At 37.2% G+C, this 15,706-nt stretch overlaps 1 protein-coding gene across 2 annotated transcripts in view; it reads right to left on the reverse strand.

Annotated features, from left to right (window-relative positions):
• Positions 1-15,706, reverse strand: part of LOC150104349 (acetyl-CoA acetyltransferase, mitochondrial-like) — a 504,637-nt gene that overhangs the window by 451,813 nt on the left and 37,118 nt on the right. Inside the window, exon 2 of one of the 2 annotated variants that reach the window (XM_090396309.1) lies at positions 6,799-6,859. The exons of the other annotated variant lie outside the window; for it this stretch is intronic. The gene's annotated coding sequence lies outside the window, so the exon portion shown is untranslated. The remainder of the gene's footprint in view (positions 1-6,798; positions 6,860-15,706) is intronic. 2 annotated transcript variants of the gene reach the window in all.

The raw sequence follows: 15,706 nt of genomic DNA on the forward strand, positions 1-15,706 counted from the left end.
CCTGTCTTATACCTCTCTGTATTCCCATAGTAGAGATGTTTCCATTGAAATGAATTGCTGCTGTGGCATTAATGTATGCTGATTTGATGGTCATGATGTATGGCTCTTCTACTTGTTGATTTCGTAATACGTTACTCTTATATACGTGGCCATAAAATAACTTTCCCTCTTTGGAGGCATAGCTAAAACCAATAAACGGAAAGAGACCAAATTTTATATTGAGACTTTTGAAGGCATGGGGAGATGAATTCTGCAAAAAAAAGATTTAGTACCAAAAGTGGCTGAAAGGGGAAATTTTGGCGCTGGCGGAGTAGAAAACAAGCGGATAATTACATTAAAGGCAGATAAAATGGAATAATAACATTTCGACGATGTAAGACAGCAGTGTCACTCATTCCAGCTAGATATGTGGCATGTTATAATGATAAAAAAAAAAAAAAAAATCAGCTAACGCCTTTTTATTCCCGTATATACGGGAGTAGGCGAGGCCATTTAGCCCTATCTAACTTTTGGAGACTGAGTGGGCAGTTCAATCTCCACTGGTACCCAATCAGAGACAGATGGCCCAAGGCTATCACTAATTAAGCGGTACGCAGTGAAGAGAGACGGCTCAAATGTGCCGCCATCTCGTGGTCTTTAACCCTAACACAATATATTTAATGTCTGAAATAATGTGGGTTCTACGGTCGATTTTCTTGAGTTTACAGGACGAAAAACCCGAGTTTCCGGGAGGAAAAACCTGCTTGCCCGTGCCAGAGATCGACTAACTCGGGAACCGGTCGAAAAAAGGCTTAGAAAAATTTCCTCTAGTCGCCGACTAGACTCGAAACCAAGACTTCCTTCTTGCGGCCTAGCGCGGTGGTGTGCAAACGCCACATCCACTGAGCTACACAGGCTCTGTTACAATGATAATAATAATAATAATAATTAAACTAAAACATCAACTTCTGATAGACACAGAAATTAATGTAGTGATTGAACTCACAGGAAATAATGTTTTATTCATCAGAATCAGGGTCCCCTGGACCACATACACGATTTTCAATGTGCTGACTTTTCTTGTGTACAACAAATTGCACCCGGTGTGCGACATGCTCTACAGCTGAGTGTAAGGAGTCGGACTGGATGTTCATAACAGCCCGTTTTATCTTGCATCTTTCAAGAGATGCAAGTTGGGAACGCCACGAACATACACAACGGATTTCAAATACCATCACAGCCAAAAGTCATCCATGTCTTTTTTCAAAAGTTATCCATGTCGGATTTCAAATACCATCACAGCCAAAAGTCACATGGAGTGATGTCCGGGGATGGATCGAGGCGGCCATACCGTCGGAAAGAACTGACTGATAACCATCTCATTACTGAAATGCTGGCGTAAAATGCGCTGTACTGAAAGTTCAATGTGTGGCTGTGCTCCATTCTGCATAAAAATTATGGTGTCCAGACGTTGTCTTTGCTGTAATGTAGGAATGACAAAATTTTCCAGCATTGCCTATAGATCTCTTCAATAATGGATCAGGTTATAGGACCTGTAGGGGTAATACGCTCAAAAAAGTATGGTCCTATTATGAAATCGTCTGTGAAGCCACACCACATGGTTTCTTTTGGAGAATGCAATGGTGGTACTTGCTGGATGAAGGCCTTTCCAAGAAATACTCCTAAACTGTCTGTCCATGGATCGCTTGGGGATGTTCAGATGCCCAAATTCTGCAGTTGTGAGGGTTGACAGACCCATTTAGATAAAAATGAGCCTCATGATCCCACAATATTCTCCAAGGCCAGTCATTGTCGACCTCCATTCGGGCAAGAAACGTTAGCACGAAGGTCATGCGCGTATCATAATCTGTGGTAGTTGGTGCTTGCACACGACTGAACTTATACGGATAGAAGTGAAGCATTTTCCATAAGATTTTCCAGACTGTACCATAAACCATATCAAGTTAGCGAGCTATGGCACGAGCGCTTGGACCAGTACTGGTCCCTGTGTCGTCGAACATAGTAGTAGTAGCAACGTCTGTTACTGTCTCTTCTTGCACTGCTTTCCGTCCTCTGCCAGGTCTAATTCCTGGTGATCCAGTTTTGCACTGTTTAAGGTAAAACAACTTAACAAATAAAGCATGCTGAGACAAGGTAGGACACATATTAAGCACAACTGGTCAGTCATTCGAATAACTGCCTGAACGATCCCAATCCCTTTTTAAGTGGAATTGGTGGCGCTGCTCTCACGTACGCACAGTAAAATTTGCATAATCCTTTTACTTGCGTTTACTGCAAATATCTAACTGCTTTCGGTTCCGCCAGCGCCAAAATTTCCCCTATCGGAAAGTTTTGGTACTAAATCTTTTTTCTGCAGAATTCATTTCCCCATGCCTTCGAAAGTCTCAATATAAAATGTGGTCTCATTCCGTGCATTAGTTTTAGCTACAGATACCTCCAAAGAGGGAAAGTTAATTTATGCCCAGCCTGTGTGTATATATATATATATATATATATATATATATATAAGAGGCTAGAAATAGAGAAAATTCTTTTCGTTTCATGAATCCGTCACTATTTCCAACTTATGAACTGCTGAAAGAAAAATCCTTGGTTGTCTAAACTATGATTTTGGTCCATCTCACTTGCACAACATTAATATAAGTTTGGAAGTCAAATATACAGCAGAATTAGATAACTGAAATGGCAGCACCGTGGTACTGCTGGAGATTACTAAGGCATGAAATTGATCGAACACTGAACGGAAAACTGTTACATAAGTTGAAGCAAATGAGAATGGGTATGATGTCATGGATATAAGGGTGGTGGCTGATTAACAGGCACTAGACAGTAGTATACAATGGAGTGGAGTCTAGAAGAATAGGTGTAATTAGGGGAGTGCCTCTAGCGTTCAGTTTGTTCAGTTATTTGCTGATGATGCAAAACTGGGAAGGGAAATAGTTGAAAGTGGAGATGCAGGCATTGTGCAGGATGACTTAACATAGGTTGGCAGCTTGCATTAAAGATAATGGTTATCAATTTATGCACATAGGGATGAAAAGATTATATGCGGTGTATTGCATTGATGGTACTGTATTGCAGGATGATGAGACTGGGGATCTGGGAGTGGTGGTGGTGGTTGTCGACAAAGAGTTGAAGTTCAGAGGTATATTGCAAAAGCTGGCAAAATACCTCAAAGGAATGTGTAGAGTTGAAGAACACATTGACAGTAATGCTAAAGTTTTATTTCTCTTTATAAGGCCATGATTTGGGGGCATCTTGGCAACTGTAGACAGATTTGGTAACACTCGTTTCTTAAGGAGCAGAAGGTGAATAGGATCCAGAGAAAAGTGACAAAGCTTATGACAGGCCAAAGGAATGCTCCTTGGAGGACAGATTGAAGATGTGTAGATTGCGAAGTCTAGTTAACATGTGGGAATGATGGAACATGATAGAAACTTACAAATTTATAAAATTGATAATAAAAGAAATTTTTCAATAGATAATGAACAGAGGGAGAGAACCAGGGGGCGCCCCTGAATGTCTTATAAGAGTCTGGTTAATAAACGGATGTGGACTAAGTTTTCTTCTTAAAGTCAGAAGACTGATTTCAAGGAAATAATAATATTAGTATTATTATATAAAATAATAATAATAATAATAATAATAATAATAACTTCACCATCGAAGGCAAGTGGTATACTTAGGTGTAGGCTTGACTTGCACAGGCGATACATAATAAAAGAAATTTTTTAATAGATAATGAATAGAGGGAGAGAACCAGGGCCGTACTTATACTTTTCCCGAGGCGACTGGGGGGGGGGGACGCTAGAATGCTCCAGGGTTCCTCCCTCATTGTTCGATGCCCTGAAATTGACCCAAATTTTTCAGGGCCCCAGCTAGAGCGCCGTGCGCCTTTTCATAAGTACCGTACTGACAACAACAGGCTCTGGGGTAAAATACCTCTAAAGGCAGGCATGGATGTTGGTGAATCTGAGGAAAGAGATTATCATCGGCTCGTTTATTGGAGGTCTGAAGTAGCCTTAAAAAAAGTTTCATGATTAGTTTCAAGAGCAGTATGAATTACCTAATCCCTATCCCTAATGTACTTTAATGGTATAATCTTCGGAGGGCGTGAATCATATAAGGAAGTCATTTTATTTATTTATTCGTATGGGGTTTCCTTCCTTTTTCCCCTGTTCATATTGGGGCGAGTTGGGCCCTCTCATGTGGATTAAGTATTTTCGACTGTAGATCCGTGTGTATTCAAGGGGCCGGTTTACCTACTTGTGGGATGAAAAACCCCAGATAAATTGGTGGAAAAACCCTGCTGTCTATGCCCAAGACTGGCTAACTTGGCTATGAATGAGGAAGATCCTTAAGCTCCTAACGTCACCAACGGGAACCGAACCTAGGACCCTCCTTCCCTAGGCATGTGGTTGCAAAGTGCAAAGCCACTAGGGTAACCGCACGGACAAGAAAGAAAGAAATAAAGATAAAAAAATGCAAAAAAAATATAGAGTTTTGTAGTACACAATTAGGAAATTTTGAAAGTTGGTTGTTTGATATTAATCCGCGATGAGTCCTTGGGCTCCTTGAAGGTGTCACGTAATTATAATAAAAATAGACTATCTGATAGATCTACCAAACCAGAGCCTGTGTAGCTCAGTGGATGTGGCGTTTGCACGCCACAGCGTTTCACTACACGAAGGAAGACTGTTTAGAATCTAGAAAAATTTTTTCTAAGCTTTTTTCGACGGATTCCCTAGTTAGTCGATCTCTGGCACAGCAAAGCAGGGTTTTTTCCCGGAGACTCGGGTTTTTCGTCCCATAAAATCAAGAAATTCGACCGAAGAACCCGCATTCATTCAAACATAAAATATATTGTGTTAGGGTTATGGACCACAAGATGGCGGTACTTGTTGAGCCGTCTCTCTTCACTGTGTGCCGCTTAATTCGTGATAGCCTTGGGCCAGCTTTCTCTGATTGGATGCCAGTGGAGATTGAATTACCCACTCAGTCTTCAAAAGTTAGACAGGACTAAAAGGGCCTCGCCTACTCTCTATACGGGAATAAAAAACGTTAGCTGATTTTTTTTTTAATCTACCAAACTTACCTTAAAGAAAGAAAGGATTAAATATACTAACTCTTTGACACTATAGCCATCTTACTTTTGCAATATTGTACACTTCTCTTCCATATTTTGGTCGATGGATACATATGTCGTGTAGGAAGTTAACTGAAGTTGTAAAAACAAAATATTGTAGCATGCTAACCATATGTTTTTATACGAGTTTGATATCATTTTAGAAGCATCCACGAGCGAAGAGCGTGTTGCAGCATGTCTATCTACTCGTTGTCCGAAAATCGGTTATCGAATTAGATCATCCTGCTTATTCACCCGACTTAGCTCCCTGTGATTTCTGGTTGTTTCCAAAATTAAAGGCTGAGCTAAAAGGACGAATCTTATTTGACATTGCTGATGTCCAGCATAATGTGATAATGTGATAAAGTAAGTCAAGAGTATTGCGGAAAAGGGTTCCAGGCCTGTTTCCAAAAATGGTAACACCATCTAAACTAGTGTATAAATGGACAAGGGAACTACTTCGAAGACGACAGTAGCCACTAATGTATGGTTCCGAACGTACGGTTTTTACAGGTGCATTCCAGGAATTAAATTGTCACACCTCGTACTTCCAATAGGCTAACGTGTCTGGTAAACCATGTTAGGGTCATTTACTTAATATGTAGATTTATTAATGATTAAGAAAGGAGTAAGAGATACAGAGAAATTACCGTATGTAGTACAGAAATGTATGCAGAAAGATTAATATAACAAAAACTCATTGGGATAAAGAACTAAAACGGCCTTGCCTACTCCCTTTGTGGAATAAAAAGCTTGAGCGGATTATTTATTTATAAAAAGAACTTGCAAGGAATGTTGTATTTTTCCACATTCAAAGTGGCAGGAAGAAGAAACACAAAACTGATTATAGATCTGGAATGGATCATGAAGAAACTTGTGTATATTGTAAATACTCGTACTGTTTTGTGAGGTTTAAAGCAAGTACGAGTGAATTAAAAAATGGGTACAAATAAGTATGTGAAAAATAAAGTCACTGCCAGAAATAAAGCCCCTTAAAACTACATTAATCAGAAGTCTGACAGCTGAAGAAGAAAAGTTAATGCAAAGCAAAAGCATGAACTCAAGATAAATAAACAGAAATTGCAATTTGCTGAGTTTTTGCAGAACACATTGTAGCTACACAAGTTGTAGATAATTTAGTTCCTTTTAAAGTGCATTGTAAAAATTTATATTTTAACAATGGACGGAATTTAATATTGAAATAATTTTGCTTTACTTTATTTTTAGCGTTGGGATATGTCATACTTTTGCGCTCTCTCTCTCTCTCTCTCTCTCTCTTGTGTGTGTGTGTGTGTGTGTGTGTGTGTGTGTGTGTGTGTGTGTGTGTGTGTGTGTGTGTGTGTGTGTGTGTGTGTGTGTGTGTGTGTGTGTGTGTGTGTGTGTGTGTGTGTGTGTGTGTGCGCGCGTGCGTGCGTGTGTGTGTGTGTGTGTGTTAGACAGAGAGGAAGTAGTGAGCACATTTATTCTATTTATGATAGTAGTTTCCAATATAAAGAATTTCTACAATTCTTTTTTACGAATCTAAACAGATCTTATTTGCAATTTGCTTCTTTTCTTAACTTCAGCACATTATCCTTAATGTTGCTGTGTAAATGCGGTGCATCACATGATAACATAACAAAGTAACAGATAGAAAGAAAATGCTATAGGAAATAAACTTGGAGGATTCTCACTTTCTTTATAAAATATCTTCTCTAATCGTGGGCGACCCAGAACTTTAAACACTCCTTTGATCTGAAAATGAACAGGTATAAATTAAAATTAGCAATAACATTTACACCATTTCTGCTCTTGTACATTATGGCGCAAAAAAAAGTACTACTGAATAAATACAACGACATATGTTATTAAGTACAGTTCAGTGCTGTTTTTATTTGTTTTGTTTTTTGCTTATGCCGTACTGTAGTTATCTTTTAAAAATTAAACCTTTCCTATCTTTCGGATTTTAAAATTTGTACCACGCACCGAATTACATTCATCCATATGTTCACTGGGCATCCACAGATGCCGTATGGTCACGCCGATGCTCGGTGATGTGTCACACCAGGACTCGCTATGTATGCTTTTTGGAGGCTTCAGAGGCTTCTCTGAAGATCAATCACTCTACACATACCATCGATCCTTCTCATTGACGGTCTACCACTTCCTCTTTTTCCAGAACTTTACCTTCTATTACTGTTCTAAGAAATCCTCCTTCCATCCTTTCAATGTGTCCAAAATATTTTAACTTTCTTCTGTCAATATCCTTAAGGAGCCTTAAAGTTCTATTGATCTTTTCTAATAACCATCCATTTTTATACCTTTTGAGGATATGAAATCCTCAACAGCTTTCTGTAACATTACATCTCGAAAGCAGCTATCCTTTTCTTATCTGACTTCTTTAGGTTCCAAGTCTCACATCCATAAGTCACTGTTGGAATAACAACTGCATCCAAAGTTCTCATCTTTGTTTCCATGGAGATAGATCCATCCTTCCAGATTTTAAACAAATCTCTGACTGTTGTCTTAGCCATTACTAATCTTCTTCTGACGTCTTCTGAACAGCAATTCTTCATATTAATAATAGATCCCAGGTACTCAAACTTCCTGACTTCCTCAATTCTTTCTCCATGATGGTACACATATTTCTCAAGAGCTTCCCTGTTTGTATTTCCGTTGAGAACCATAATCTTTGTCTTGCTAGGATTGAGTGGAAATCCTCTGTTATTACTGATCTTGTTAACTTTGTCAAGAATTTGTCCTAGTTCTTCCTTGTCATTACAAAGGCGAACTGTTTTATCAGCATACCTCAGATTACTGATCAATCTACCTCCTATCCTAATTCCTGTCTGGAGCTTATCCAATGCTTTACGCATGATGTCCTACGCATATGTACTAAACAAGTGAGGAGAAAGTAAACATCGTTTCCTAACTCCTTTTCAAATCTGAAGCCAATCAGTCAATCCAGCATCTGTTCTTAGCATGTCGTCTTGCTCCACGTACAAAATGGCTATCAACCTGATAGTGTGTTGAGGAAAACCCATTCTTTTCATTACTTATCACAATTTTACATGCTGATCACAATCAAAAGCTGGAGAGTAGTCTAAGAAACACATTACCGAAGGGAGTCTGAATTCTTTATATTTTTCAATAAAATTTTGCTTGCATGAAATATTAAACTAATAGTTCTATAGTTCTTGCAAGCTTTCCTATCTGCCTTCTTATGTAGTGTTATGAAAACCGCCTACTTCCATTCTCTAGGCCATGATCATGTCTCCCATATCCTTGTAATCGATCTATGAAACCCTCTTATCCCTCCATTCCCCGTGGCCTTAATTTACTCTGCACGGGTTCCATCTGCACCTATGCACCTAGAGCCTTATTGCTGTTAAGCTGCTTGACTGCTCTTTCAACTTCATGCCTAAGTGGAAGAGGTTCCATTTCCTGGTGAGAGGGCTCCTGCAAACTTTCTTTATCAACTTTATCCACTAAATTTTCTTTATCCATTCTTCTGTTAGTAATGCTACATTCCTGTCTTTGATATCTTCAGGCTGGTCAAGAAAATTAGAGCATACAGGAGATTTGAGATATGGTCTTGAGATAAAATTAAACACCATATTGAAAATAAAAGTGTGTAAGAAAATTTTAAAAAGGATGAAAGTCGACCAGTGTTTATAAGTATAAAGTATACATTAAAATATACAAATATTATTAAAGTGTAGCTAAGTGGAAGTTGTGCATTCTTTGCACTAGGCTGCCCGAAGATAGACTTCAGTTTCAGTTCTAGTCGCCCACTGGAAGAATCTTTTCTAAGTCTATCTTCGACCGGTTCCCGAGTTAGTCGATCTATGGCACGGGCAAGTCGGTTTTTTCGTCGGAAACTCGGGCATTTCATCCCGTAAACTCAAGAAAATCGACCGTGGAACCGACATTATTTCATACAGTAGCATATCATGTTAGGGTTAGGTACCAAGAAATGGCAGCACTTGGAATGCAGAAAACAGTATTATAATAGCAATAAAAAATTATAAAGGTGGCATGAAAACCGAAGATAAATTACTCTAGACATATTGTATATGTCTAGAGTAATTACTTTAAAAAATTGCTAAATGAAACGAGAAATGATGGAACAAGGGTCAAAAAACATGGTAGAAAACTTTGGTAGAAAAAGCCAACCAAATCTGAAATATGGAAAAGCAGCTGTAGGAGATGATATTCAATCAGAAATGCTCAAATATGGAAGTATAAAACTTTTATAGTAGCTGTACTGCATAATTCTCAAGGTCTAGTCAGATAACTAAATGTGAGAATTACAAAGGAACTTCCATACGGAGTGTTTCAGGTAAGATTTATGCAAGCATACTAAGGAGAGGCTAAGAAACATTATGGAAGTGAAATTTTGAGAAGAACAAGCTAGGATCAGGATAAATAGCGATTGTCAGGATCAGATTTTCACTTTAAGACAAACAGATGAGAAATCATGAGAATATAAGAATGATCTGTAGTTCAGTTTTTTTAGGTCTGGAATAAGATAACATGCAAAAAAAAAAATCTGTTCGAACGCAACAATTACGCGTGTATGGCGTAGAAGGCCTAAAATTACATGGCTCCCTGATTTACCATCAGGTGTCAGTCAGAGGATGTCCAACATCCACTGTTATTCATCATGTATATGGATCCTATATGAAGGAAAGTTGCACCAGGCTTCATATCAAAATTGAAGATACTCAACTCATCTCTCTACTTTATAATGATGATGTTGTACCCTTAAATAAATCCAGTACACGTCTAGATTTATTCAAGAGAATATACTGAACGTTGTAAAACAATAAGAAAAAATATGAAAGAGGATATAAAACATTTCAGTACAAAAATGATAAGAACAGCAATAGAAAATCACCATCATCATCATCATGCGTATCAAGAATTTAGGCCTAGCATGGCCTGTTCCAGCCTTAGACGTCATCGTTAAATCGTTTAAGAGGACGTCCTGGTTTTCTTTTTCCTAATGGCTTGTACTTTAAGGCTTGTTTTGGTAATCTTTCTGTTTTCATTCTTTGAACATGTTCCAACCATTTATGTTTATATTTTTTAATTTTTTCTATTACTGGTTCTTGGTTTAATTCTTTCATAATTTCTTCGTTTCTTTCGTGATCAAACAGGGTATACTTTGCCGTTTTTCTCATAAACATTATTTCTGCTGTTATTAATCTTTGTTTGTCTTTTTGTTTTATTGTCCAGATTTCACTTCCATACAATAAGACTGGCAGGGCTAAGGTATTGTATACTTTTAGTCTGGTTTGTTTTTGAACTAGGTTTGGTTTAAATATAGAGTTAATTACACCTGTTATTTTTAAATATTTTGCACTTTTTACGTTTATATCTTTCTCATTTTCATACGTGATCATACATCCTAGGTAGTTAAATGAATTCACTTGTTCTAAGATCTTGTTATCTATTACTATTTTAGTTCTTGCTGGATCTTGTCCTTTAAAGGCCATAGTTTTTGATTTTTCTGTTGATATTATCATACCATAATCTTTGGATATCTCATTTAGATCTAAAATAGCTTTCTGTAAGTTATCTTCAGAATTTGTAATTATTATTTGGTCGTCGGCAAAAAGGAGAGTGTTTAAGTTCACCGTAGGAGAAAGTTTAATTCCTTGATGTAAATTTTTATTCCATTTTATTATTATTTCATTTAACTAATATTAAAAAGAGTTGCTGAGAGAGCACATCCTTGTCGGATCCCTTGGTTTATCTCTCTCGTATATGAAAAGTCGTGATTTAATCTTATTTGTAGCAATACAAAACAACAACAATAGTATAAAGAAAACAATAAAACTTCTCAATAATGCATGTAATCTTTATACGGCAGGTGTAAAAGATGAAAATGGAATACTGGTTGCAAACAAAACAAACATGTTGGAGACTATTGCTAAATTTTATCACGTATATAATATATACATCATTTGTTAAGGAAATAATTCAGCTTTGTGATGTAACTTCCCCTATGATGATACAATATATACATCATTTGTTAAGGAAATAATTCAGCTTTGTGATGTAACTTTCCCTAAGATTATGTCACGACAGCTGTCAGCCGCTTTTAGTGCGTGCGTGCGCGTGCTTGCATGTGGTGAGGAAAAATTCTTTTATGTGATTTTCGCTACTATATGTTCAATTCAATCCCATATATTTACGTAGTTAGGAATACGTTTTCAGTTAGCAGTGTTTTTATTGTACGGAGGCTGTTCAATAAGTTATAAGACTATATTTATACAGAAAACAGATTACCTTTAATCGTCATTTACATGGTCTTTTTCGAAGTAACTACCGTGAGACGCGATGCATTTGTCCCAACGTTGCGTCCACTTCTTAAACACATGCGAAAGTCCGTTTTTTGAGAGTTCTTTCAAAACTGTCTCCACAGCTTTTACACATGCTTTGTTGATTTCGAAATGGCGGCCTCTTAGTGGTTTCTTGAGCTGAGGAAACAGCCAGAAATCTCACGGTGCGAGATCAGGACTGTATGGAGGGTGTGGTAGGATATCTATGTTGTTCTTCTGCAAAACATCCACTATACCACTAGCAATATGTGGCCTTGCATTATCGTGGTGCAATAAGAAGCCATTCTTCAGCAATGAACGCTTCCTTTTGACGTGCTGTACCATTGTCCGTAAAACATCCGCATAATACAGACAGCAACATTTCTTTATTCCACAGAAATTAATATTGTGATGAGTGGTTTTGCGACAGTAAAATTAGTCTTATTACTTATTGAACAGCCCTCGTATATTGTACCGTCGGGTGTAGCATAGAGACAGCCTGCCTCCGGCGCCGCTTAATAAGGGCGCTCGTTCAGCTATATTGCGGTAGGCACCGTATTACGGCAACAAGATATTTTGCAAATATACGGCGTTTAGTTTAGTTTATGTGCTTATTATATTTTAATAATGAAAAAAAAATTATAGTGATATATACTAAAACTAAAGATTTTAGAACCCACTTATTAGATCAGTGTTTCTCAAAGTATGCTACACGTACCCCGGGAAGTACGTGAAAGTTCTTCATGGGGTACGTGGCAATTTTCAGCTACGCATCATTAACGCATGGAATCATTATTAAGAAAAAATAATAATTTAAACGTTAATTAATTTAAATTAATTTAAACTCTTACTCAAATTGCGAGTTACTATCGCCCCGAAGTGAACGTCGGGACGATAGTAACTCGCAGAAATTAAAACAATCCCTGTTAGCCTAGCAAGTGCGGAAAGAAGTTTTTCAAAGCTTAAACTGATTAAAAATTATTTGCGAACAGCAATGACCCAAAATGATTGGTTGGTCTAGCAACTATATCGATAGAGGTGGACATAGTTTATAATTTAAATTTAGAAGAGCTTATAAACAGTTTTATTGTGCGATATCCCCGTAGCGCAAACATTTAATTAATATTATTATGTAATCGTTTAGCATTAATATTTCTCTTGTAATAAAAACAAAATAGCACTTGGAGATTTTGTTATATTTTTGTCTTATAATTCATCAGAGGAGATATGTAATTCTTTGCCTCAGGGCGAACTAATTTGGCGACGGTCTTGATTGTATAAGTAGTAGACTCAAGGGCCAGCTGAAGTTAGCATTTCCTTCTATAAGTGAATGGAAACTGGTCACTTTTCTCTTATTCAGTAAAGGAAAAATGATTATTAAAAGAAAAACACACTAGCCTGAATGGCGCACGCACGTGCGCGCACACACACACACACACACACACACAACAGTAATCATTATGATACTTAACTGCAGAAGTTATTGGAAGCCTTCTGCAAATATGCTTTCAAAACATAATTTCCAAACGAAGTACATAAAAAAAAAAGCTTTTGCAGACAATACGAATAGAAAATAGCCGTATTAAGACACTTTGCTTTAAAAGAATGACTGACCGAGTTGGCAAAATATATGGTGATTAAAATGTAAACAATTACAAACAATCATAAAGAGAAATAAATATGCGTTTCATAATAAAAATTCTTGTATAGGAAATCATTTATTATCACACCAACTGAACTTAGAGCCGTGTCAGTTATGCTATCAGATTTTTATTAAAATGCTGCCGTTCAAATTACTCGACACATTTTAATAGTGTTCCTACCAGTGGCGGCTCGCATAAGCACTGCGACACTGCAGCACCCCGAAGGAAAAAATGAAAAAATTAAATTTTGTTTGTGTTTATAAATAATAACAATGCTTACAACATTATATAAATGCAATACAACATGTTAAAGGTTACAGCTAATTTTTTGACATTGATTTAATAGTTAATAATTGGAATTGTTCGATTAACGGTTTAGATTACGAAACAAATGCACTGCGATCTAACGCAGTGTCGGAATTATCACATTCGGCCAATTGCATCTAGACTCGCCTATATTCGTGTGCGCTTCTCATTGCACGTTACAAGTGATTCCGACACTGCTCATTTGGGCAGTGTCGCTTACTTACAGATAAATTGTATGTTTGTGCGCTTTATTTGTGAGATACGAAACTTTTATTATTGGTGCGTGTTCGTGGTGAGGGTGAACTATTTTTTGTAAATCTGATTTTATTTTGTTAAAATAACATATTTATTTATTATAAATACAAGGCTGAATTATGACGACTGTCACTGTTGAAAATATGAAAAAAAAAAATTTTTTTTTCAATTATCGTTACATGAAACAAATGCACTGCTGTATCAGAATTAGCGCGTTCGCCAATTGCATCTAGACTCGCCGATATTCGTTTGTGCTTGTCATTGCATGTTACAAGTGATTCTGACACTGCTCGTTTGGGTAGTGTATCGTATGCTTGCGAGCGTTATTTCTGTGAGATACGAAACTTTTATTATTGGTGCATGTTCGTGGTGAACTATTTTTTGTAAATCTGATTTTATTTAGTTAAAATTACATATAATTATTTATTTATTATAGATACAAGGCTGAATTATGACGAGTGTCACTGTTGAAAATATGAAAAGAATTATATTTTTTCAATTATTGTTATACAAAACAAATGTACTGTGATCTAATGCAGTGTCAGAAATATCATGTTCAGCCAAATGCATCTAGACTCGCCGATATTCGTTTGCGCTTGTCATTGCACGTTATAAGTGATTCCGACACTGCTTATTTGGGCAGTGTCGCTTACTTACAGATAAATCGTATGCATGCGCGCGTTATTTCTGTGAGATACGAAACTTTTATTATTGGTGTTTGTTCGTGGTGAGGATGAAATATTTTTAATAAAGCAATTTTTAATATGTAAATTTATTTATTAATAAATTCTTTGAGACATCATAGGGCAAATCTTATCTCTGTGGCTCGAAGGGTATTCTATATTATTTGTCCTTATTATGTTAAGTATTTTATCCTCAAAAAGTGTTTTCGATGTTAGACCATGTGACTATTTCTCTCACTCGTATGTCCGAAATTGTTGGGATGGGAAAAAAAATAGCATTAGGTGGTGGAAGTGAAAAGGTCTTCAAGAGGGTGACAGATGTCTTCCCTGCAATGCTCCCCCACCTAAACTCATCATTCCATATTCTTCCCCCTCTCGTCCAGAAGATGTCTTCTCAGCCTAGTGAAGATGAGTGAGCTCATCTTTTGCAGATATCTTTTAGTGATTTCACCTCCAACTGATACTGATAACTTTGGAGGGAAAAAAAGCATTAGCTTGTGGAAGTGAAAGGGTAGTCAAGAGGGTGACAGAGGTTTTCCCTGCAATATTCCCCTCACTCCCCACCCCCTCTCCTTCAGAAGATGTCTGCTCACCCTCGTGGAAATGAGTGAGCTCATCATTTTCGGATATCTTTTAGCGATATCACCTCCAACTGATACTGTTAACTTTTTAGGAAAAAAAATAAAAAACGCGATAAAAATGCGTTTTTTATGATAACTTTTTAGGAAAAAAATAAAAAAACGCGTTTTTTTATTTTTTTCCTAAAAAATTATCAGTATCAGTTGGAGGTGACATCATAAAAGATATCCGAAAATGATGAGCTCGCTCATCTCCACAAGGCTGAGCAGACATTTTCTGGAGGAGAGGGGGTGGGGGTAAAGTGAGTATTGCAGGGAAGACCTCTGTCACCCTCTTGACCACACTTTCACTTCCACAAGCTAATGCTTTTTTTCCCTCCAAAGTTATCAGTATCAGTTGGAGGTGAAATCACTAAAAGATATCTGCAAAAGATGAGCTCACTCATCTTCACTAGGCTGAGCAGACATCTTCTGGACGAGAGGGGGAAGAATATGGAATGATGGGTTTAGGTGGGGGAGCATTGCAGGGAAGACATCTGTCACCCTCTTGAAGACCTTTTCACTTCCACCACCTAATGCTATTTTTTTTCCCATCCCAACAATTTCGGACATACGAGTGAGAGAAATAGTCACATGGTCTAACATCGAAAACACTTTTTGAGGATAAAATACTTAACATAATAAGGACAAATAATATAGAATACCCTTCGAGCCACAGAGATAAGATTTGCCCTATGATGTCTCAAAGTAAGATAATCTCACATCAACATCATATCCAACAGCAAGTAGATACACATCCATGAATCAT

The sequence above is a fragment of the Typopeltis vanoorti genome, chromosome 8 (genome assembly GCF_054136105.1).
Source record: "Typopeltis vanoorti isolate ZY-2024b chromosome 8, IOZ_Tvanoo_1.0, whole genome shotgun sequence".
Lineage (NCBI taxonomy): Eukaryota > Metazoa > Arthropoda > Arachnida > Uropygi > Thelyphonidae > Typopeltis > Typopeltis vanoorti.